Source organism: Pristis pectinata, chromosome 4 (genome assembly GCF_009764475.1).
Source record: "Pristis pectinata isolate sPriPec2 chromosome 4, sPriPec2.1.pri, whole genome shotgun sequence".
Classification (NCBI taxonomy): Eukaryota; Metazoa; Chordata; class Chondrichthyes; order Rhinopristiformes; family Pristidae; genus Pristis; species Pristis pectinata.
In genome coordinates, this window is record NC_067408.1 from 13,391,694 (window position 1) to 13,414,598 (window position 22,905).

The following is a 22,905-nucleotide window of genomic DNA, read 5'->3' on the forward strand; positions in this document are numbered from 1 at the left end:
TACCCTGTTTTATTTTGGATAATCTTACCAAAACTGACTACCCATTTTTCACCCAGGCTGCATAGCCAGGAATGGCTTTTATCATTGACGGCAGGAAGATGACTCTCCATGCATGTGGGGATAAAGGACCTGTGGGAAACAAGTCTGTCTGAGCATGGACAGTTGCTGCTTAAAACTGGGAGGTACTAGTCAATTGAAACCTTTATTTGGAAGCTGATATAAAACAGTCACCTCAACAGTTTTCCAAGACACACTACAGTAGGAAGGTGTTAGCTCACCCACCTGACCCACCTAGTGAATGGCCAGCATACGTTGTGAGTACAGAAGGAAACCAAGTGAGTATAATTTAAAATCCTTGAACCTGACAGATTAAACAGGTTAAAAATGAGAAGCAGCCAGTACTGCAAACCAAGACATAGTTAGGCTTGCACATGTGATAATCAGTTTCACACCAAATGTTTAATGACAAATATCTCATTCTAAATTGGTAATGCAGAAAATTTCTGAAAAAGTAATTCAGCGAGTGATGAGGCTTACCATTGAACTACTGGGTGTGTAGATCCACGTCGGGAGAGCCTTAAATAAATGAGAATCATTAATGTGATAGCAACATAGTAATGCAACTGAACAGTAATATATCTCAAAAAATTGCATGTGTATTTATGTTGCAATTTATCTTTTCTTCTTGACCCTAACTAGGCCAAACAAAAATTTCTTCTCCCAAAATTCTGTTTCTATGAGAAATAATATTCTTTCTGTTTTCCCTCATTTCATTTCTCTGATACACCCAATTTCTGCTCAATAGCTCTGTTTGAATGAATGTCAAGGCCAGAGTTTCATCAACTGTGAATGCAAGCACATGCTTCACCACACCTTCCCTTGAATAGTGTCCAATTCCAATACAGGAAAAGAAGTTCAAGAGAAGAACACAAGCAAGTTAATACTCACCCTGTCCATTAAATGGTGCAATTTTAAGTCCATATTGCAAATATTCTACTCCCATTCAATATTAATGGAGCAGAAAAAAGAAAAATTTACAAATTCATGGTGAATTGCTAACAAATCACCAGAAGGTTTCTCCTTGACCATCTAATCCAATGAAACAAAGTTATCCATGTTGTATTTCTACACTTGCATATGACACCTAACCAGGTGACACGTTATAAACATCATATTCCATATTACTTCCTACACCATTTAATTCTTCCTGGTGCCAGACTTTAATACATTATTCTTAACATGTAAAACATACTTAGTCAGAACTGACTCCTTTTCCAAATGTTTACCAGTCCCAGCATGAAGAAGTTTATCTTATCAAAATATTTGTCTTTCTTGGTTAAGCTTAAATCTTTGATCCTTACCAATCGGGTGTTATTAAAGTACAACTAAGATGTGCAATTGAGGTATAAGAACAGCACAGTGACACAGCTGCTGCCTCACAGCTCCAGTGACAAGGGTCTCATTACCATCTCTGGTGAGTTTGCATGTTCTCCCTGTGACTCCACGGATTTCACCTGGGTGTTCTGGTTTCCTTCCACATCTCAAAGGCCTGCAGAATAACAGGCTAATTGGCTGCTGTAAATTGCCCCTCGTGGCACAGTGGCACAGCTGTCTCAAGGTGCCAGAGACCCACTTCGGCTGCTGTCTGTGTGGAGTTTTCATGTTCTCCCTGCGACTGCATAAGCTTCCTCCGGTGCTCCGGTTTCCTCCCACATTGCAAAGATGCGCGGATTGGTAATCAATTGGTCTCTGTGAGTTGCCCCAAGTGAGTGGTAGAATGTGGAGAGGGTTGAGGAGAATGTGGGGAGAGTAAAAGAAATGGGATTAATGTAGAAATAGTGCAAATGGGTGGTTAATGGTCAGCACAGATTCGGTGGGTCGAAAGACCTGTTTTTGTGCTGTATGACTCTGTATGTAGGTGGTAGAAAACTGGGGGGAATTGACAGGTATGTGAGAGAGAATAAATTGTTCAGAAAGACAAGACAAGACATCTTCACACATACATCGAAACACACAGTGAAATGCATCTTTTGCATAGAGTGTTCTGGGGGCAGCCCGCAAGTGAGAGAATGAGATTGCTCTGAGAGCCAACATAGACATGATGGGCAAAATGGCTTCCTTTATGTCATTAGGAAATACATGAGAAATCTTCTATGTCAGGCAGGGTGCATATTATGGGTATGGACTCATAACAAATTACATATACTCAAGAGTACTACTGAGTTTGTGAAAATTGGAAGAATTCTTCTGTTGTAGATGTATAATTATGGTTTGGAAATCCCTTACTCAATGAGGCTACGCTGCATATATTACAGAGTGTTTACTCAACAAAAATCGGTAATTCAACCTGTGACCAAGTTTATGCCCACACAAGTTTCTTCTCAGCTTTTGTCATCTTACCACATTAAGATAAACTTTTCTTTCTTTCTTCTTCACGTTTATCTAGCTTCTCCTTAAATACACTGATGCAAGTCACTACAGGAGTCGAAGTTCCATATTCTAACCATGTCCTACGTTAAGGAGTTTTTCTGGAAATGAACATTGGATTCATTTATGATTATCCCACAATTATGGTCCATCTTTCTGATCCCCTATAGAAAAAGTTTTCCTCTGCTTGTCTGTTCAAACCCTTTGATAATCTTAAAGACTTTAATCAGCTCATACAATACTCATAGAGTCTTAGAGAGAGAGAGAGAGAGAGAGAGAGAGAGTACACAGGCCCTTTGGCCCACCAAGTTTGTACAACCCTCAGCCACCCATTTACACTAATCCTACATTAATTCCATTTTTTATGCTTGCCACGTTCTCGTTAGCTTCCCTATCATCCTCAACTACTCACTTGCACACTAGGGCCAATTTCCATTGACCAATTAACCTACCAACCCTTATCATAGGATGGTGGGAGGAAACCAGAACACTCAGAGGGAATCCACGCAGTCACAGGGAGAATGTGCAAACACCACACAGACAACACGTGAGGTCAGGATTGAACTTGGGTCTCTGGATCTGTGAGGCAGTGGCTCCACTAGCTGTGCCACTGTGCCACAGAGTCTCCTGTCTGTTTTGGTATCATTGTGGTAGATCACTCTTGCAATTCTTCCAGTGCACAGTATCTTTCTGTATTGTGAGCAGTGCTTAATAGTGTCATAGAACCACAGAAACAGGCCCTTCAACCCATCTAGTCCATGACCTAACCTGATCTTCTGCCTAGTCCCAGCGACCTGCACCTGGACCATATCCCTCCAAACCCCTCCCATTCGTGTACCTATCCAAACTTCTCTTAAGTGTTACAATTGAACCCGCATCCTCCACTTCCGCTGGCAGCTTGTTCCACACTTGCACCACCCTCTGAGTGAAGAAGTTTCCCCTCAGATTCCCCTTAAATATTTCACCCTAAACCTATGACCTCTAGTTCTAGTCTCACCCAACCTGTGGGGAAAAAGCCTGCATACATTTACCCCATCTATACCCCTCATAATTTTGTATACCTCTATTAGATCTCCCCTCATTCTCCTGTACTCCGGGGGATAAAGTCCCAGCCTATTCAATCTTTCCCCATAACTCAGGTCCTCAAGTCCCAGCAACATCCTTGTAAATTTGTAAATTCTCCAAGTGTTCTCCAAATAAATGTTTCCAAAGAAATTTTACATAACTTCTTTGCCTTTAAGAGTACACAAGAGACTGCAGATGCTGGAATCTGGAGCAACAAACAATCTGCTGGAGGAACTCAGTGGGTCGAAAATTCCTTTCCTCCCACAGATGCTGCTCAGTCTGCTGAGTTCCTCCAGCAGATTGTATGTTGCTTCTTTACCTTTCAAATCGTGTCTTCCAGAGGTGAACAATTTGCATGCAATTCTGGTCACCTCACTACAGGAAGGGTGTCGAGACTTTAGAGACAGTGCAGAGGAGGTTTACTAGGATGCTGCCTGGATTACAGGGCATGTGTTATAAGGAGATGCTGAACAAACTTGGGCTCATTTCTCTCGAGTGGCGGAGGCTGAGGTGTGATCTGCTGGAAGTGTATAAAATTATGCAGGGCATAGATAGGGTGGACAAGCAATATGTTTTCTTCATTACTGAGTGATCCAATACCAGAGGGCATGCATTTAAGGTGAGAGGGGGTAGATTCAGAACAGACGTGAGGGTTAAGTTTTTTATCCAGAGACTGGTGGATGTCTGGAATGTGTTGCCTGATAGAGGAGGCAAATTCATTAGGGGCTTTTAAGAGGGGCTTGGATGGGCACATGAATGAGAGGAAAATGAAGGGATATGGGGATTCTGTAGGTAGGAGGGATTAGCTATGTTGGCACAACTTTGTGGGCCGAAGGGCCTGTTCTGTGCTGTACTGTTCTATGTTCTATGATCTGCATTGTAACTCTACTTCAAAAGTTCTTCAGTGCTTAAAAAGTACCTTGAGATAATGACAATTATTTCATAAATGTCTTTCTTTCTTTCTTTTTATAAATTGCTGTTTTTTTTTGGTCTTTCATTTATATATTCTGCTGCTGCTATTGATGAATGCATCTGTACTCCTCAATCCCTCTTTCCATTTAAACAATTGTTTCCTGTGGTTTCTGTAGCTTGCTAGTTAGAGAAATGGATTAATATAACATGGAATGTGTGTATATACCTATATTTCCCACAGTTCACATGGTTTCTCTATAAATACTGGGATACTCCACAATTTTGTCAACACAGAAGTGAAGCAGCTTCAGGAAGCACTTAAAGAGCTATATGTACTCCAAATAAATATTCAAGCCATTCTAGTAAATCGTACTGTAAGAATGATATGAAATAAGTTTGTACACCAATATCACTTAGGGAAGGAAATAACATTTTCACCCAGTCATAACCAGATGTGACTGCAATCCCATAAAAATGTGGTTAGTTTTAAAATGACCCAGCAAGTGAAATGTCAAGCCTGACATTAAGCACCAGGGGAGACTGGGTAGACTGTTTCAATTTTCCCTTGAGTGTACGAGGCTGAGGGGTGACCTCACAGAGGTATATAAAATCAGAATCAGGTTTATCATCACTGACATATGTCGTGAAATTTGTTTTTTGTGGCAGGAGTGCAGTGCAAGACAGAGAGTCATAAGGGGCATAGGGCAGGTGAAGGGTCACAGTCCCTTTCCCAGGGTCAGGGAAAACTAGAGAGTATGGGTTTAAAGTGAGAGGGGAAAGATTCAAAGGGGATGTGAGGGGCAACATTTTCGCACAGAGGGTGGTGGATATGTGGAACGAACTGCCAGAGGAAGTAATAGAGGCAGGTACGATTACAACATTTGAAAGATGTTTGGACAGGTGCATGGATAGGAAAGGTTTAAAGGGATATGGGCCAAATGCAGGCAAATGGGATTAGCTTAAGCAGGCAATTTGGTTGGCACGGGCAAGGTGGGCTGAAGGGCTTGTTTCCGTGCTGTATAATTCTACATGACTATTTGACATCAATGTTGCCAGTTATGTCCAAATGATTAACTAAAAGGAAAATACTTCCTGATTTATATAACCAACTGCTGCTTTTAATAGACTTGTTATCTATTATGAACTCAGTAAACTGTTGCGTCATCCCAGGAGATTCAGGTCTCACTGATAACACTGACATGCACAGATTCTTCAGTTCCATCCATAGTTTAAACCCAATAGGACCCACCCAGTTGAGAGATGAAAATGGAGGAGAACTTTTCAGGGATAGAGAGACAATTGGCTGGATGTTGCTGTTCAAAGACATGATTCTATCCTTAATACAAGTGTCTTTTACGCCAAACCATCTTGTCCAGCCTCTCTGGCATCCAGACCATCAAGATATTGAAGAGGCTATATGCCAACTGAGAAATACCAAGTATCAGAACCAAATTATATCCTTGTTTGAAATTCTAACTTCAAACACAAATTCATGATCTCATATCTCACATTTGGGAAGAGGAAGACTTGCCTGGGGACCTCAGAGACATCATAAATATGACCATCTTCAAGAAAGGAGACAAATCTAATGTCAGTAATTACAGAGAGTCTCCCAGCTCTCTGCCACATGGTCCTCCCTAACCATCTCCTACTGATACCCTCTAAGATCTGCTCGCCAAATCACAGTGTAGATTCTGTCCATCGAGAATCACAGTGGACATGATCTTCACTTAGTGTCAACTCCAAGAGAAATACAGGGAGCAAGTAATATCTGTGGCTTTTTTTAACCTCATAAAAGCTGATGACTCTGTCAATCAAGAGGACTGTACTGTATCCTTCTCAAACTTGTCTGACCTTAGTAATTCAATTCTATCTTCCTTCTGCTACATCATGGCATGCAAGTTGTGGATCCACTACAGACCCAATCTCTGTGCAGACTGGAGTTAATCAAGGCTGCATCATCACACTAAAGCACTTCTCTCACCCCAGTGTTCACCTCATCTTCAATAAGATTCCCACTGTAGTGAAGCTCATTTTCAGGACATTGAATCAAAAAGCTGCAGATAACAGCTTCAGGTCAATAACCTGAAATATCAACTCTGTTTCTCTCTCCTCAGATGATATCTGACCTGTTGCATGTTTCCTACATCTTCTGTTTCTTATTTCAAGGATAAGTGGGGAAACCATACAACTCATGTTCCCTCCCACTCCAGAACAAGATCACTACATCCTCAGTCTTTCAGCTGCAGCACGGAGATGATGGTTGCATTTGTGCATAATTGATCAACTTCCATCCATTTACTGAAGCATACAAGAGATCCTTAAGAATCCTGCCCCTGCTGCACAATAACCCCCAACAATAAAGCTCCATGACAAGACCCTAGAAAACATGGACCACTTCTCATATCCCAGGAGCCACTTGTCAATAAAAGCAGATAGCTATGGTGAAATTCGCTATCATCTTCAGTGCACCAGCACAGCTTTTGGCCATCTGAAGAAACAATTGAAAACCTCAGAACTGGCATGGTATTCGTGGTCTACTGAGCAGCAGTGATCTTTTCTACACTTCTGAGTCATGGATAGCCTACTACAAGTACCCCAAAGCACTGGAGATGTATTACCAATCCTAGACCAGAATAGCAAGCATCAAGGATCTAATTACAATAAGTCAGTTCCAATGGGAAGGCCACATCCTCAAAGCAGGCATTCCACTCTTAATTCTGTCACAGTAAGGCATTGCCAGGTAGATAAAGGGAACAATTCATGAATGTTCTCAAAGCCTTATTGAAAATGTGTATCATCCTCAATATCTCATGGGCATCTCTGACCCACAATTGCTCCAAATAGAGAAGGAGCATTCAGAATAACATTGAGAACCTCCTGATCCTTTGGCTGAAGCACACCAAGGTGTAAAGAGTGGAAGGAGCACATCATTCCCCAAGACTACCTACCACGTCAAACATTTCCTACTCCATCAATGTCAGAGACTGCATTCCCACATTAGTCTCACCTACCACCTCAGTAACCGTGGAGCTGGAGTGGCAACAAGTCATCCTCAAAACCTGGGCTCTGCCCAAGCAGCTTGTATAATGAGCACAGTAGCAGTGTGGTAGCAGAGGGACATCCTACAAATTATTCCGACAAATGGCTATATGTTTTCAGGTTTCACTTTAATCCATGAAAAGTCAAATGATTTGCTTATCTCAGAGCAATGAGTCATAGACATAGAGGAATACAGCAGGGAAACAGGCTGTTTGGCCCATCGAGTCCATACTGACCATCAACCACCCATTTAAACTACTCCTACGTTAATCCCATTTTATTCTCCCCACATCCCATCAATTCCCCACAGATTCTACGACTCACTTACACACTACGGGCAATTTACAGTGGCCAATTAATCAACCCACATGTTCAGGATGTGGAAGGTAACTAGACACCCGGAGGAAACCCACACAGTCACTGGGAGAATGCACAAACTCCACACCGACAGCACCTGAGGTCAGGATTGAACCCGGGGCTCTGGCACTGTGAGGCTGTGCCGCCGTGCTTCCAATTATTGCTATGGCAGATCATTCGGGCTTATTTTGAATCTGATTAATAACAAAGTTGTATATTTGCAGACAAGTATAGGGTTTCTGAAGTTCTGTCTATTTCTGCAGCAAAAGTAGTGTGTAATAGAAACACCCACCCAACCCCAGGTATCTGTATTTTTTTATATACAGTATGTAAGCCGTTGGTTAGAGTGTTAACAATTTAGATGTTAAACATTAACATTATAGTCAGTCAAAACATTGTACATCAAAACTGTATTAAACCTAGATAACCATCTCTTAAATTTTTAACTACATTCCAAAAGCAAGTTATAACTTATTCCAAGCATTTACCTGAACAATTTGAGTAAAATTTCCATCGATGTGACTCTGAATCTCTGCACTAAGGATGAAGCTGAGAGATTGCCTGCTAAAACAGCAGAGTAAGAGACAAAAGCAAAGGCCAACCATTTTGAACTTCAAAGTCAAACAACTTTTTTCACTGTACTGAGTAGCCTTTCGAATGTTTGTGTGATAATGTAGGTTTTTCAATTCTCTTTATATCTTTTTCAGAAGTGAGAAAAGATTGATATGAGGAAATGTAACCACGCATTAGGAAATGCCCCGTAAACCTTCGTAGTCTACCACACAATATCTTGGTTTACCTGTGATAGCAAGTTCACACTTACTAACATTGGTTATCAGCAACTTAATCTATAATATGTCAAAGTGGAAAACCAGATTCTTTTATATTCATATAACATTTATAACATATTTCCTTTCAATGCTGATTAGTCTCAAATTTTCATAGTAATTTGTGTGTCGAATCAGCCTTTTAAATTATAGAATGCAGTTTCTATACCCATTATAGAATGCACCCCCCAAATATCTGATTCAGTTTTGCAAATTGGACAGCAGCTGACAGTAGACAACAAGATAATGTGAATCATTCGACATTGGATGGGTCAACCGATGAGTGAATTTGGCTTGGATTTTTCTGAGCAATAGCTACAGTTACACTGTCAAATACACACATTGAACCTGCTACAGGTTCAGTGACTCCATTCATTTCAATGGAGAGGAAATGCCTGCAAAGGAGAGAGATTAAGTTACACCTGATTTACAATTTTTTATTTCATTATCAGTTTAAATGATTCATTTATTTGAAGTGTCTTTAGCGTCTTAAGTACCCTATTTTTTAATTCTTAAAACTTTATTCAATACTTTTTAAAAACATGTTTAATTTTTAATGGGCTCAACCATGCTGGATGTAACTGGTGCTTGTCACCAGAATTGCTGGCATTGGCTATTTAACAGAAAGAACTCCCAGAGTTTCACCATCTCACTTTAATAATGAAGCATAACCTCCTTATTTTTGTATTCTCCTCCCCTAGTAATTAACAATAACATTCTGTTCAGTTTCCTAATTACTTGCTTTACCTGCATACTAGGACCAAGGTATCCATTCCCCTCTGCATCTCACACTCTGCATTTGATCACCATTTAGATAATATGCTTTTTTAAAATGTTTCTTACCATAATGAAAAATTTCACTTTTCACCACATTCTACTCCATTTACCAGATCTTTGTCACTCACTTAACCTATCTATATCTTTTTATGACCACCTGTGTCCCCCTTACAATTTACCTTCTTATCTTTGTGTCTTCATCAAAGTTAGCAATTATATCTTTGGTTTCTACATCCAAGTCATTTAAATAAATTTTAAAAAGTTGAGACCCCAGCATCAATCCCCGTAGCACTCAGAATCATTGTTTGTTGCTGCAGATTCCAGCATCTGCAGTTTCTGCTGGAAGAACTCAGCAGGTCAAGCAGCATCTGTGGGAGGAAAGGAATTGATGCTTGACCCACCGAGTTCTTCCAGTGGATTGTTTGTTTCTACAGACTGGGTGATCGCTCTGCCGAACTATTCGATCCACAGGGGAGAACCTGAGTTTTGGTTGCCTGCCACTTTAATTCCTCATCCCACTCCCACTATGATCTTTCTGTCTGTGACCCCTAGCACAGTCCTAACAACACCTCCTGCAAGGTTGAGGAACAACTCCTCATCTTCTCTCCGGGCATGCTTCAGATTTCTGGATTCAATATCAAAGTCTCCAATTTTAGGTAGTTCAGTCTTTCAGCTTGTATCAGAACCGGCCATTTCTTCCAGTCATCCATCTGTGATGTTGATTCAGTTTTTCTTGTTCTATTTGTGCAGTCCAGCCTACTGGACACGTCCCAGCTAACACAGATAAAGAAGTATAATATGATTCCAACATGTACACATGTACATCGAAACACACAGTGAAATGCATCTTTTTGTGTAGAGTGTTCTGGGGGCAGCCCACAAGTGTCTCCACGCTTCCTGCGCCAACATAGCATGCTCACAACTTCCTTCCCCGTACGTCTTTGGTCTGTGGGAGGAAACCCACGCAGACACGGGGAGAACGTACAAACTCCTTACAGACAGTGGCCGGAATTGAACCCGGGTTACCCGCACTGTAAAGCGTTATGCTAACCACTACACTACCATGCCTGCCCTTCAGAGATATTCCCTTTGTTCTACCATCTACCCCCCCCCCCCCAGGTTTCCTGCTACTGAAAACCATCCTGTTTTCCCTCTTTCCTTGATGAAGGGTCTCAGTTTTAAAAAATATTATCTCTGTTTCTCTTTCCACGGGAGCTGCCTGACCTGCTGAGTGTTCACAGCATTTGCTGCTTCACCACATTTGGAATGTGTGGTCTTCTCTAATATCCCACCGGAAGAAAGAATATACTTGCAGCAGAGAGAGTCCGGTGAGGGTTTGACATTCCTGTGATGGCAGACAATAAGCAGACTTGGCTAATATTCCCTTGAATATAGAAGGAAGTTCTTCACCCAAAATGCAGTGAATCTTTGGAATTCTCTTCTGAACAGGGAAGCTCAGTTGTTGAGTATATTCAAGACAGAAATGGATAGTTTTTTAGATAACAAATGGTATTTGGTTAGTGCAGGAAAGTGGCACTGAGAGAAAGGATTGGCCATGATGCTTGAGCAGTCCTGAGGGGGCAGAATGGACTACTCCTACACCTATTTCTGCTGTACTTCCCTGAGAAGGTTAACTGTGTTCAGAGGTTACTTTCAAGTGTAAAATCTGTGTGTTGAATTGCAAATTACACTTTGAGTTTACAAAGATAAACTTTGTTTTCACCGTCATAATATCATCACATTTCTTCTTCATGAAGTACTGACTAATTCACACCATTTGAGCATGTAACGTTTGAGCATGAAGAATGAGATCACCTACTCCTCGGAAAATAAGTGTCAAAATTGAGTAGAGACCTGAGACTGTGTTCGCACAGAGTGGTGCAGTTTCAGCTGAGTGCAACTTCAACAGTGCAGAAATTCATATTAAGTAAGCATGGAATTTTGTGAAGTGGGGAAGAGGTGCTACTGTGATATTTAAAACAGAGGTTAAATTGTCAGGAAGTGCAAGAGTACAGATTTCAAGATGAGTACTGATTTGAACAGTAATTGGTCAGCGTAGGAAGGAGGTGTTGCATTTGAACGTAAACCAATGGAAAGGTGAAGTACATAGAAAGGAAAGGTAAGGGTCTTTCAACTGGTTTAGCAATTGACTAGGCATTCTAAAAGGAAGTGAAGATTTCACACGTCCTGCAGCTGAGATCTAATACTAGCAATTCTTGCAAAATGTGAGAACGTGGGACAGTTCACATGTCCTGAACGACCAGATGTAAAGCAAGTATTTATAGCTACTTGACCTCATACTCTGTGGTTGAGATGCATCTGGCAGATACAGATTTTAGTACGGCGTTTGACAAGGTTCCCCATGGTAGGCTCATCCAGAAAGTCATTAGGCATGGGATCCATAAAAAATTGGCTGTGTGGATTCAAAAATGGCTTGCCCACAGAAGGCAGAGGGTGGTAGTAGATGGGACGTATTCTGCATGGAGGTTGGTGACTAGTGGTGAAATAAGGACTACAGATGCTGGAATCTAGTCACTTCAACTCCCCCTCTCACATTATCACTGATAAGTCAGTCCTCAGCCTTCTCCACTGCCAGGTGAATTCCAAGTGCAAACTGGAGGAACAGCGCCTCATTTTCTGTCTTGGAAACTTGCAGCCTAATGGCATGAGCATTGAATCCCCACCCCCTTCCCCACAACTGGCTGCCCCTCGACCATGCTTCTTCTCTTCTTCCCTTTCCTAGCCTATCTCTCTTTTTTTCTACCCTTTTTTCCTTTCTCTCCTTACATTTGACCCATCCCCCAGTGGATCAGCTCTCCCCTCCTCCCCCACACCTGCCTATCACTATCTCTTACCTGCATCTACCTATCACTACCTTGTGCCCACCCCGCCTCCCCTCTTTTGTCCGCCTATCACTGCTCTGCTTTTCCCTCATATATATTGGACTTCCCCTTTTCCTATCTTCAGTCCTGAGGAACGGTCCTGACCCGAAACGTTGACTGTCTGCTTTTCTCCACAGATCCTGCCTGGCCTGCTGAGTTCCTCCAGCATCATAATGTTTTTCATGGTGACTAGTGGTGTTCCGCAGGGATCTGTTCTGGGACCCCTGTTCTTTGTGATTTTTATGAATAACTTGGATAAGGAAGTGGAGGGGTGGGTTCGTAAGTTTACAGATGACACAAATGTGTTGTGGATAATGTAGAAAGTTATCGTAGGTTACGATGGGATATAGTCAGGGTGAAGAGTTGGGTGGAGAAGTGGCAGATGAGTTCAATCTGGAAAAGTGTGAAGTGATACAGTTTGGAAGATCAAACTTGAATGTGGAGTACAAGATTAATGACAGGATTCTTAGCAGTGCGGAGGAACAAAGGGATCTTGGGGTCTAAGTCCACAGATCTTTCAAAGTTGCCGCGCAAGTTGATAGGGTAGTTATGAAGGTGTATAGTGTGCTGGCCTTCATTAATCGGGGTATTGAGTTCAAGAGCTGCAAGGTAATGTTGCAGATCTGTAAAACTCTGGTTAGACCACACTTGGAATATTGTGTTCATTTCTGGTCACCATATTATAGGAAGGATGTGGAAGCTTTAGAGAGAGTGCAGAGGAGATTTACCAGGATGTTGTCTAGATTGGAGAGCATGTTTTATGAGGATAGGTTGAGCGAGCTAGGGCTTTTCTCTTTGGAGAAAAGGAGGATGAGAGGTGACTTGATAGAGGTGTACAAGATGATAAGAGGCATAGATCGAGTGGACAGCCGGCACCTTTTTCCCAGGGCAGCAATGGCCAAAACCAGAGGACATCCATTTAAGGTCACAGGAGGAAAGTTTAGGGGAGATGTCAGAAGTAGGTTTTTTACACAGAGAGTGGTGGGTGACTGGAACGCACTGCCGGGTGTGGTGGTAGAGGCTGATACAATAAGGACATATAAAAAACTCTTGGATAGGCACATGAATGTAAGAAAAATGGAGGGTTATGGGCTGTGTAGGAGGGAAGGGTTAGATTGATCATAGAGGAGGTTTACATAGGTCAGCACTACATTGTGGACTGAAGGGCCCGTACTGTGTTATACTGTTCTATGTTCTATGTTCTAAAAAGACAGAGGAGAGGGTTTAAGATCTGCAAACTGCAAAGCCGTAGGAAGTTCCCAACATGTCAGACCGTGCCAGTTGAGAGAGAAAAAAACTGAGCTTGTGTTACAGAAGGATGACCTAGGTCAGAATTGGACAGTTCTGATACAGAGAAAGTGAGTTACCAGATCTGTTGAATTTGACATTGAGTGTGGAGGCGGGAACATGCTAAGATGGAAGATAACGAATAGCACCTCATCTTCTACAATGAAAAATATAGACAATTCAGAGACAATGACTGTAGAAAACTTAGTCAAAATAAAAACAGCTTTGCCTGTTCCTTATGGTAGTAGTAGTGAGCAATGTGATAAACTGGCATCCCAGCTTAGCCACAGTGTTTAGTGCGTTGATATAGCAGGACAGTCAGGTTCACTTCATTATGCCTGTAGGGCCAGTACAAGCTCACTTTTATATTTAAGGGACAGCAACATACATTGACTTACCTGGTACAAGGTTTCCACAATAATCCATCCATTTATCTTCTCATTATGACAGACTGCTTGTCAGAGTTTATCCAGCCAAGCCAACTTGTTACTCTGAGGAGGAATACAGGGAGCCGTTAGAGGTACTGCTAGGGGTGGCAGGCATTAAAGTTAGCTCAAAGAAAACACAGGTAAGACAGAAGAACGTCCATTTCTTGGACTAGTTCTGTTCTGGAGAGTGGACGATAGACACAACCAAGTATAAGACAGTTCAAAAATGATTGTCCATTTTCAAGAGCTGTTCTCTGGTCACTTAAAGGATACTAGGATACTGTAGAGGATTTAACAAAGATCTCACGGTTTATTGGTTTTGTTGCTAGCATAGCACAGCAGAGTGTGAAGACATTTGTAATGTTGAATGGGACAGACAGCCCCAGGTTTGAGAGCAGTAAGTCCGAGGAAGAAATTTTTCACAGAGGTAGCAGCAACTGAGTGCCATTCTGATGCAGAAAACCCAGGAGCATATTAGACAAGGTGTTATCAAATATGGAAAATGAATAATCACTGGCCATATTCAGGGGTGTAAAACATTTTGCTGCAGTTACAGGGATATGTTCTATCTGCCTTCTTGTTCATCATACATCAACTATCAGAGGGCAGGATTAAAATAGTTTTGAGGAATGGTTCCTGATCAGAAACATTAATTGGTTTCTCTTTCCATAGATGTTACTTGACTGGCTGACTTCTTCCAATATTTCTGCTTTTGTTTCAGATTCTGACATCTACAGTTTTAATTATTTTCCAGGATTAAAATAATGCCTCAGGAGCCAGGTTTATTTTGCAGCATTGCACAAGATGCTGGAGGAACTCAACAGATCAGGAAGCATCTATGGAGGGAAATGAACAGTCAATGTTTTAAGTTAAGACACTTCATCTGGACTGAACGATAGAGAGGAGATAGCCAGTATAAAAAGTTGGAGGGAAAAGGTGGAACGAGGTAATAGGCGAATCCAGGTGTAAAAGGGTGATAGGCAGATAGAGGAGGGGAGAGAGGAGATATCAGCAGAAGCTGGGAGGTGATAGGTGAAGGCAACAAAGGGCTAAAGGTGATGGAATCTGATAGGAGAAAAGGTGGAGCATGGAATCAAAAGAGGGAGGCGGGGAGGGCAGATGGGAACAGTGGGGGAGGGGAACCAGTGGGAGGAGTGTGTGGGTGATGGGCCGATGGAGCGGGTGGAGGACGGGAAAGCAACAAGGCGATGGGGGCTGGCGTGAGTGTGGGAAGAACCGAGTGGATCAGGAGGAGGGAGGAAAGGGACAGAGGGGAAGCAGTTTACTGGAAGCTGGAGAATTCAATGTTCACGCCATCGGATTGTGGACTACCCTGGTTGAATAGGAGGTGTTGTTCCTCTAGTTTGTGTTTAGCCTCACCCTGGCAGTGGACGAGGCCGAAGACAGACATGTTGGTGTGGGAACACTCACCTCAGCCTCCATCACCCTGCTGCTTTCTCCTCGTTCACTCACTCCATCGGCCCATCACCCACACACTCCTCCCACTGGTTCCCCTCTCCCACTGTTCCCATCTACCCTCCCCACCTCCCTCACTTGATTCCTTGCTCCACCTTTGTCTCCTATCAGATTCTATCGTCATCAGCAGGTAACTATAGGCCAGTTAGCTTGACGTCTGTGGTCAGGAAAATGCTTGAAGCTACCATAATGGAAGAAATAGCCAGACATCTGGATAGAAGTGGTTCCACCAGGCAGACGCAGCATAGATTCAGGAAGGGAAGGTCCTGTTTGACGAACTTACTGGAGTTCTTTGAGGATGTAATGAGCGCAGTGGATAGAGGGGAACAGGTGCATGTTGTATACTTGGATTTCCAGAAGGCGTTTGATAAGGTGCCACATAAAAGACATCCATAAGATAAGAATGCATGGAGTTGGGGGTAATGCATTAGCATGGATAGAGGACTGGTTAGCCAACAGAAGACACGGAGTTGGGATAAATAGGTGTTTCTCTGGTTGGCAATCATTGGTGAGCAGGGTGCCGCAGGGGTCAGTGCTGGGCCCACATCTGTTCAGGATGTACATTAACGATTTGGAAGAGGGGGCCGAGTGTAGCGTATCTAAGTTTGCTGATGACACTAAATTGAGTGGAAAAGCAAATTGTGCAGAGGATGCGGAGAGTCTGCGGAGAGATATAGATAGGTTAAGTGAGTGGGCAAGCGTCTGGCAGATGGAGTAAAATGTAGGTAAGTGCGAGGTCATCCACTTTGGAAGGAAAACTAGAAGATCAGATTATTATTTAAATGGTGAAAGTTTGCAGCATGCTGTTGTGCAGAGGAACTTGGGAGTGCTTGTGCATGAATCGCAAAAGGTTGGTTTACAGGTACATCAGGTTATCAAGAAGGCAAATGGAATGTTGGCCTTCATTGCTGGAGGGATTGAATTTAAGAGCAGGGAGGTTATCCTGCAACTGTACAGGGTACTGGTGAGGCCGCACCTGGAGTATTGCGCACAGTTCTGGTCTCCTTACTTGAAGAAGGATATACTGGCTTTAGAGGCGGTGCAGAGGAGGTTCACCAGGCTAATTCCAGAGATAAGGGGCAGATTCAAATTGGCAGATGGCAAACTATTAATTACCACACCAGTAGTGGCCATATCGAGGAGGGCATGGAAAGGGTAGGCGAGGACTCCTACGTACAAAAAGGAAAAGCCCCTACCAAGAACAAACCAAGGTAGGAAGAAAAGCAGATAAGCAGGTTAGAAAGAATTCTGTGGAAGCCACATCAATCTGGAATGGTAGCACACATCCCTCCAGTGACTGTTACTGTCCCATATCCCCTATAGATCGGTTAACACTCTCTGTGATAAAAGCTGTACCGGAAGAAAAGGAGGGAAATTCACACCAAGTGCTAGAAAATCTCGGTAGGTCAGGCACTATCTGTGATAAAAGGTCTTTGGCTTGAGACATTAACTTTGTTTCTCCTTCCACAGATGCTGCCTGAAACTGTTGAGTATTCTAAAGTTTTCTGTTTTTGTTTCAGATTTCCAGGATCTGCAGTTTTTTTTTAACTGGAAGGAAAGGAAACACGTTAATCCAATGCATCGGTAATAAGAAGGTCAAGGAATGCCTGATATTTGAAGGGGTTAAGTGGATTGCACCTGATAAATACCAGGAAGAATTTGAGCTGTTTTCTCATGGAGGATGGGGGTGTCTGGCAACCTGGAAACAAGTTGGAGCAGGTGGAAGGGGTAGGATGGTCTGAAAGAAGATATAGAGGATTACTGTAAAATTGTTTTGAATGTGGAACTTATGATCTTAACCTGTACAAGAGAAACAATCTCCCAGGGATCACCTAGCAACCTGAGCAGCCATGGCAGTATATTCAGATAGATTTTACCAGTCTACCACTAAGAAGGAAACCTAACACTCTGTTTTCACGAAATAGATAGAAACTTTGCTGTGTATATCCCTCTTCGTGTTAAGTCTCTGGTGAAGGGGATAGAGTTCTCCAAGCAGGGACTCCCTTTGGTGATAGAATTCAATATAGGTGAGTCACTTCAAGGACCAGGTAATGCAAGCTACTCTGAAATTATTCAGACTTGACAGAAAGTTCCATGTGCCTCACAAGTCCCAGTTAACAGGAAACATGGAAAAGAAGAATCTTATATTAAAACTTGCCCTGCAGAAAGAATCTATGAACTGCATGCCAAATGGGACAAGGTATTTCCCTAGCTCTTGCAGAACATATTTCACAGGAATAAGTCATTTACAGTTAGTTATTTACAGGTATAAGGTTCCCTGAATGTGGCGTCGCAGGTAGACAGGGTGGTGAAGAAGGCTTTTGGCACGTTGGCCTTCATCAGTCAGGGCACTGAGTATAGAAGTTGGGATGTTATGTTGCAGTTGTACAAGATATTGGTGAGGCCACATTTGGAAGATTGTGTTCAGTTTTGGTCACCCTGTTATAGAAAAGATACCATTAAGCTGGAAAAAATGCAGAGGAGATTTATAAGGATATTGCCGGGACACAAGGAATTGAGTTATGGAGAGAGGTTGAGCAGGTTGGGACTCTTTCACTGGAGCGCAGGACAATGAAGGGTGATCTTATAGAGCTGTACAAAATTATGAGGGTCATAAATAAGTTGAATGCTCATAGTCTTTTCCCCAGGGTTGGGGAATCAAGAACTAGAAGGTATAGGTTTAAGGTGAGCGGGAGAGATTTAACAAGAATCTAAGGGGCAACTTTTTCACCCAGGGATTGGTTAGTATATGGAATGAGGTGCAAGAAGAAGTGGTTGAGGCAGGTACATTAACAACATTTGGATGGGTACATGGTACTTGGATGGGTACATGGATAGGAAAGTTTAGAGGCATATGGGACAAGTGTGGGCAAATGGGACCAGCTTAGATGGGAAACTTGGTCGGCGTGGACCATTTGGGTCAAAGGGCCTGTTTCCATGCTGTATGACTCTATGACTCTGAATCTAAGTCAAAAGTGACAAGTTACTCGCCTCATGAACAAGTAATAAGGAGATATGCACAAAATCCTGTACATCAATTGATTTGTATGTTACTGATACTCGACCTAGTACAGCCACTGCCTGACAGTGCCAGAGACCTGGATTCAATCCTGACCTCGGCTGCTATCTGTGTGGAGATTGCACTTTCTCCCTGTTTCTTCCCACATCCCAAAGCCTTGCCAATTGGTAAGTTAAGCAGCTACTGTAAATTGCCTCAAATGTGTAGGTGAAAAGAAGAATCTTGGGGGAGTTGATGAGAATTGAAGAGGTTAAAAAAATGGGATTAATGTAGGATTAGTGTAAATGGTGGTTTTATCGGTTTATTATTGTCACTTGTTCCAAGGTACAGCGAGAAACTTGTCTTGCATACTGATCGTACAGGTCAATTCATTACACAGTGCAGTTACATTGAGTTAGTACAGAGTGCATTGAGGTAGTACAGGTAAAATCAATAACAGTACAGAGTAAAGTGTCACAGCTGGTGAGCTTTCTTGGCCGTGGCATCTACGTTTATGGTCGACATAGACTTTGTGGACTGTAGGACCTGTTTCTGAGCTGTATCTCCCTGACTCCATGTGACATGGGACAAATTTTTGGGAAACCCTGAAAGAAATAAATGTAGGTGCTGTCCACAATATCAGAAGAGTGCTGGTATGGTCAACTTTTCTTGGCTCTGTCTGAACCCCAGGAGGGAAAATTGGTGAGGTGATGGTTGGGAGATCCAGAACCCCATTATAAAGCAGCAATGAACCATTTCCCTCCACAGATGCCACCTGACCCACTGAGTTCCACCAGCAGTTTGTTTGTTGCGCCAGATTCCAGCATCTAGTTTCTTGTGTCCCCATTATAAAGGACCCTATAACAATGAAGATACAGCAGACCACAATATGTATGCAGTCCAACTACCTAAGGAAGTCAAGAGGTTCCACTTAATTTAATTGGTTCATTACTGTCACATGTACTGAGGTACAGTGAAAAACTTTGTTTTGTATGTCATCCATACAGATCATTTCATTGAGGTAGTACAAGGGGAAAACAGTAACAGAATGCAGAATAAAGTGTTACAGTTCCTGAGAAAGTGCAGTGCAGACAGACCATAAAGTGCAAGGCTATAATGAGATAGATTGTAAAGTCAAGGGACCATCCTATCGTACTAGGGGACCATTCAGTAATCTTATAACAGTGAGATAGAAGCTGTCCTTGAGCCTGGCGGTACATACTTTCAATCTTTTGTATCTTCTACCCAATGGGAGAGGAGAGAAGAGAGAATGTCTGGGGTGGGTGGGGTTTTTGATTATGCTGGCTGCTTTACCAAGGCAGTGAGAAGTGTAGACAGAGTCCATGGAGGGGAGGCTGGTTTCTGTGATGTGCTGATCTGTGCCCACAACTCTCTGCAGTTTCTTGCAGTCTCGAGCAGAGCAGTTGCCATATCAATATTCTATATTAAACACGAAAATTTTTCAACCAACCAGCTGTTTAAGAAGACAACAAGACATGAATATGAGCTTGGTGAAGTAAATCCTTCATTTCCAGTGGGATGGTGGAGAAGGAAAGATCAGCGAGGTACCATGCATAACAATACACCTCAGTCGATGGTGGTGTCTCTTCAGGAAGAGTATGATCCAAAAGAAAGAAAAATGAATGCAAAGCCACAGAAGTTCACCAGCCTCAATGACCCATAGTGTGTAAGATCGCAAATGTATGGAACTCCATAGAAAACAACAGTAGAAATCTTGAAGGGAGGGTTAGGAATGTAGGCACAGCATCAGCAGTAACCCAAGCAATGTAATAATTGAGTTCTGCTCAAGCTCAGACACTCCCATGGTGGATGGGAAAATCAAAAGGAAATTTACTTGGTCTATAGTTTTTGAGTAAAATAAGAAAAAGTAGCTGGTATCACTGACAGTGAAGAAAGTTATCAAAAATTACAGGGGGATCTTGATCAGCTAAGTAAGTGGGATAAGGAATGGCAAGTGGTGTTCAATTCAGAAAAGTGCAAGGTGTTGCATTTTAGGAAGTCAAACCAGGTAGGACTTTCACAGTGAATGGTAGGGCTCTGGGGAGTGTTATAGAAGAGAGGGACGTAGGAGTACAAGTACATAGTTCCCTGAAAGTGGTGCCACAAGTAGACAGGGTGGTGAAGAAAGCATTTGGCACACTGATCTTCATCAGTCAGGGCTTTGAGTATAGGTGTTGGGACATTATACTGCAGATGTACAACACATTGGTGAGGTCGTACCTAGAGTATTGTGTACAGGTTTCGTTACCCTCTTATAGGAAAGATATCTTTAAGCTGGAAAGAGTACAAAGAAGAATTACAAGATTGTTGTCAGGATTCAAGGAGCTGATTATAGGGAGAGGTTGTGCAGGTTAGGACTGTATTCCTTGGAGTGTGGGAAAGGTAATCAAAAACTAGAGGGCCATAGATTTAAGGTGAGAAAGAAAAGATTTAAATGCACCTGCGGAGCAACTTCTTCACACAGAAGGTGGTGTGTATATGGAATGAGATGCCAGAGGAAGTGGTTGATACGGGTATAATAACAACATCTGAAAGACATTTGGACAGGTACATGGATAGGAAAGGCTTAGAGGGATATGAGTCAAATGTAAGCAAATGGGACTAGCTTAGACAGGCATCTTGGTTGGCATGGATGTGTTGGGCTGAAGGGCTGTTTCCATGCTTATTACTCTATGACTCTAAAAAGCACCTCTGTTAATAGTATAACAATGGTACCACCATTAACTCTTATAACAAAGGGATATACTGATGGGAGTGGAGTCATACACATTATAGGATTGAAAGTTCACATGAACCTTCTCCCCTGAAGCCTGCACAAGCAATTCAACCTGGGAAGCACAAGAATAGCCATTATTGCTTTGTCCAAAGACTCTGTGGGACTGTTAAATGGATCGGTGATAATCCCAGTTTATGTATTTCATAGTGCTCTACCATGATGTGCATCAGGAGTTGGTGCTTGTAGCCGTGAACTTAACCAAGATGGGACTGTTTATAAACCTGTGACCATATAGCTATGCAAGTAAACAAGGCTGAAACTGGTTAAAAGATTCTAAAAAGAAACCAGAATCAGATCTAGATTCGTTATACCATATGGATCCTGTAGAGGGCTACGAAGTCTATGATAACAATACTTAACATCATTAAAACATCAGAAATCTACAGATACCTAACAAATGATGCCACAAATCTCCTTAACACCAGAAATTCTCTCATTTACAGGCTTGGTTTAGCTAATTTAGATTGATTTGTGAAGGCAATCAAAAATCAACTGTGAACAAAACCGTGTAAAACAAATGATTCAGAAACCAGGAAATTAAAGGACAACCAAATTGTGACCATCCATTTCCAGGTAGATCAAATTATAAAGGACAATTGGAATGTCTCCACTGTTGCCATCTGAAATGTTATACATGTAATGTATAAATCTTGGCTGGTGGAATAGGTTCATGAAAACCTGCAGTGCATTGCTGAGGGGAACTTACCCTTATGGTTGACTGATTGATATTCAAAAGCAATGGATAAGCAAAAAAGAAGGAAAAAACAGAAAGAAAAAAAGATGGAAAACAACAATCCTCATTTAGCAAACAGCATCTCTTTCAGAATTGCACTGAGGCACCTAAATAAATTGTTTCTGAGTCTCTTAGAACATAGCATACAGAACACTACAGCAACAGCCTGTCCTGGTCAAATCACATAGATGCCACGACCAAGAAAGCTCAGCAGCACCTCTACTTCCTCAGGAGGCTAAAGAAATTTGGTTTGTCCCCTTTGACTCTCACCAACTTCTATCGGTGCACGATAGAAAGCATCCTATCAGGATGTATCATGGCTTGGTATGGCAACTGCTCTGCCCAGGATCACAAGAAACTGCAGAGAGTTGTGGACACAGCCCAGCGCATCATGGACACCAGGCTCCCCTCCTTGGACTCTGTCTTTACCTCTCGCTGCCTTGGTGAAGCAGCCAGGATAATCAAAGACCCCACCCACCCGGGTCATTCTCTCTTCTTTCCTCTTCCATCGGGTAGAAGATACAGGAGTCTGAGGGCACGTACCACCAGACTTAGGACAGCTTCTACCCCACTGTGCTATTGACGGTTCCCTTATACAATAAGATGGACTCTGACCTCACGACTTGCCTTGTTGTGACCTTGTACCTTATTGCACTGCACTTTCTCTGTAGCTGTGACACTTTACTCTGTACTGTTATTGTTTTTACCTGTACTACATCAATGCACTCTGTACTACCTCAATGCACTCTGTACTAATCCAATGTAACTGCACTGTGTAATGAATTGACTTGTACGATCAGTATGCAAGACAAGTTTTTCACTTGTACCTCGGTACAAAGTGACAATAATAAACCATACCAATACCAATACAGGCCCTTCGACCCACAATATTGTGCC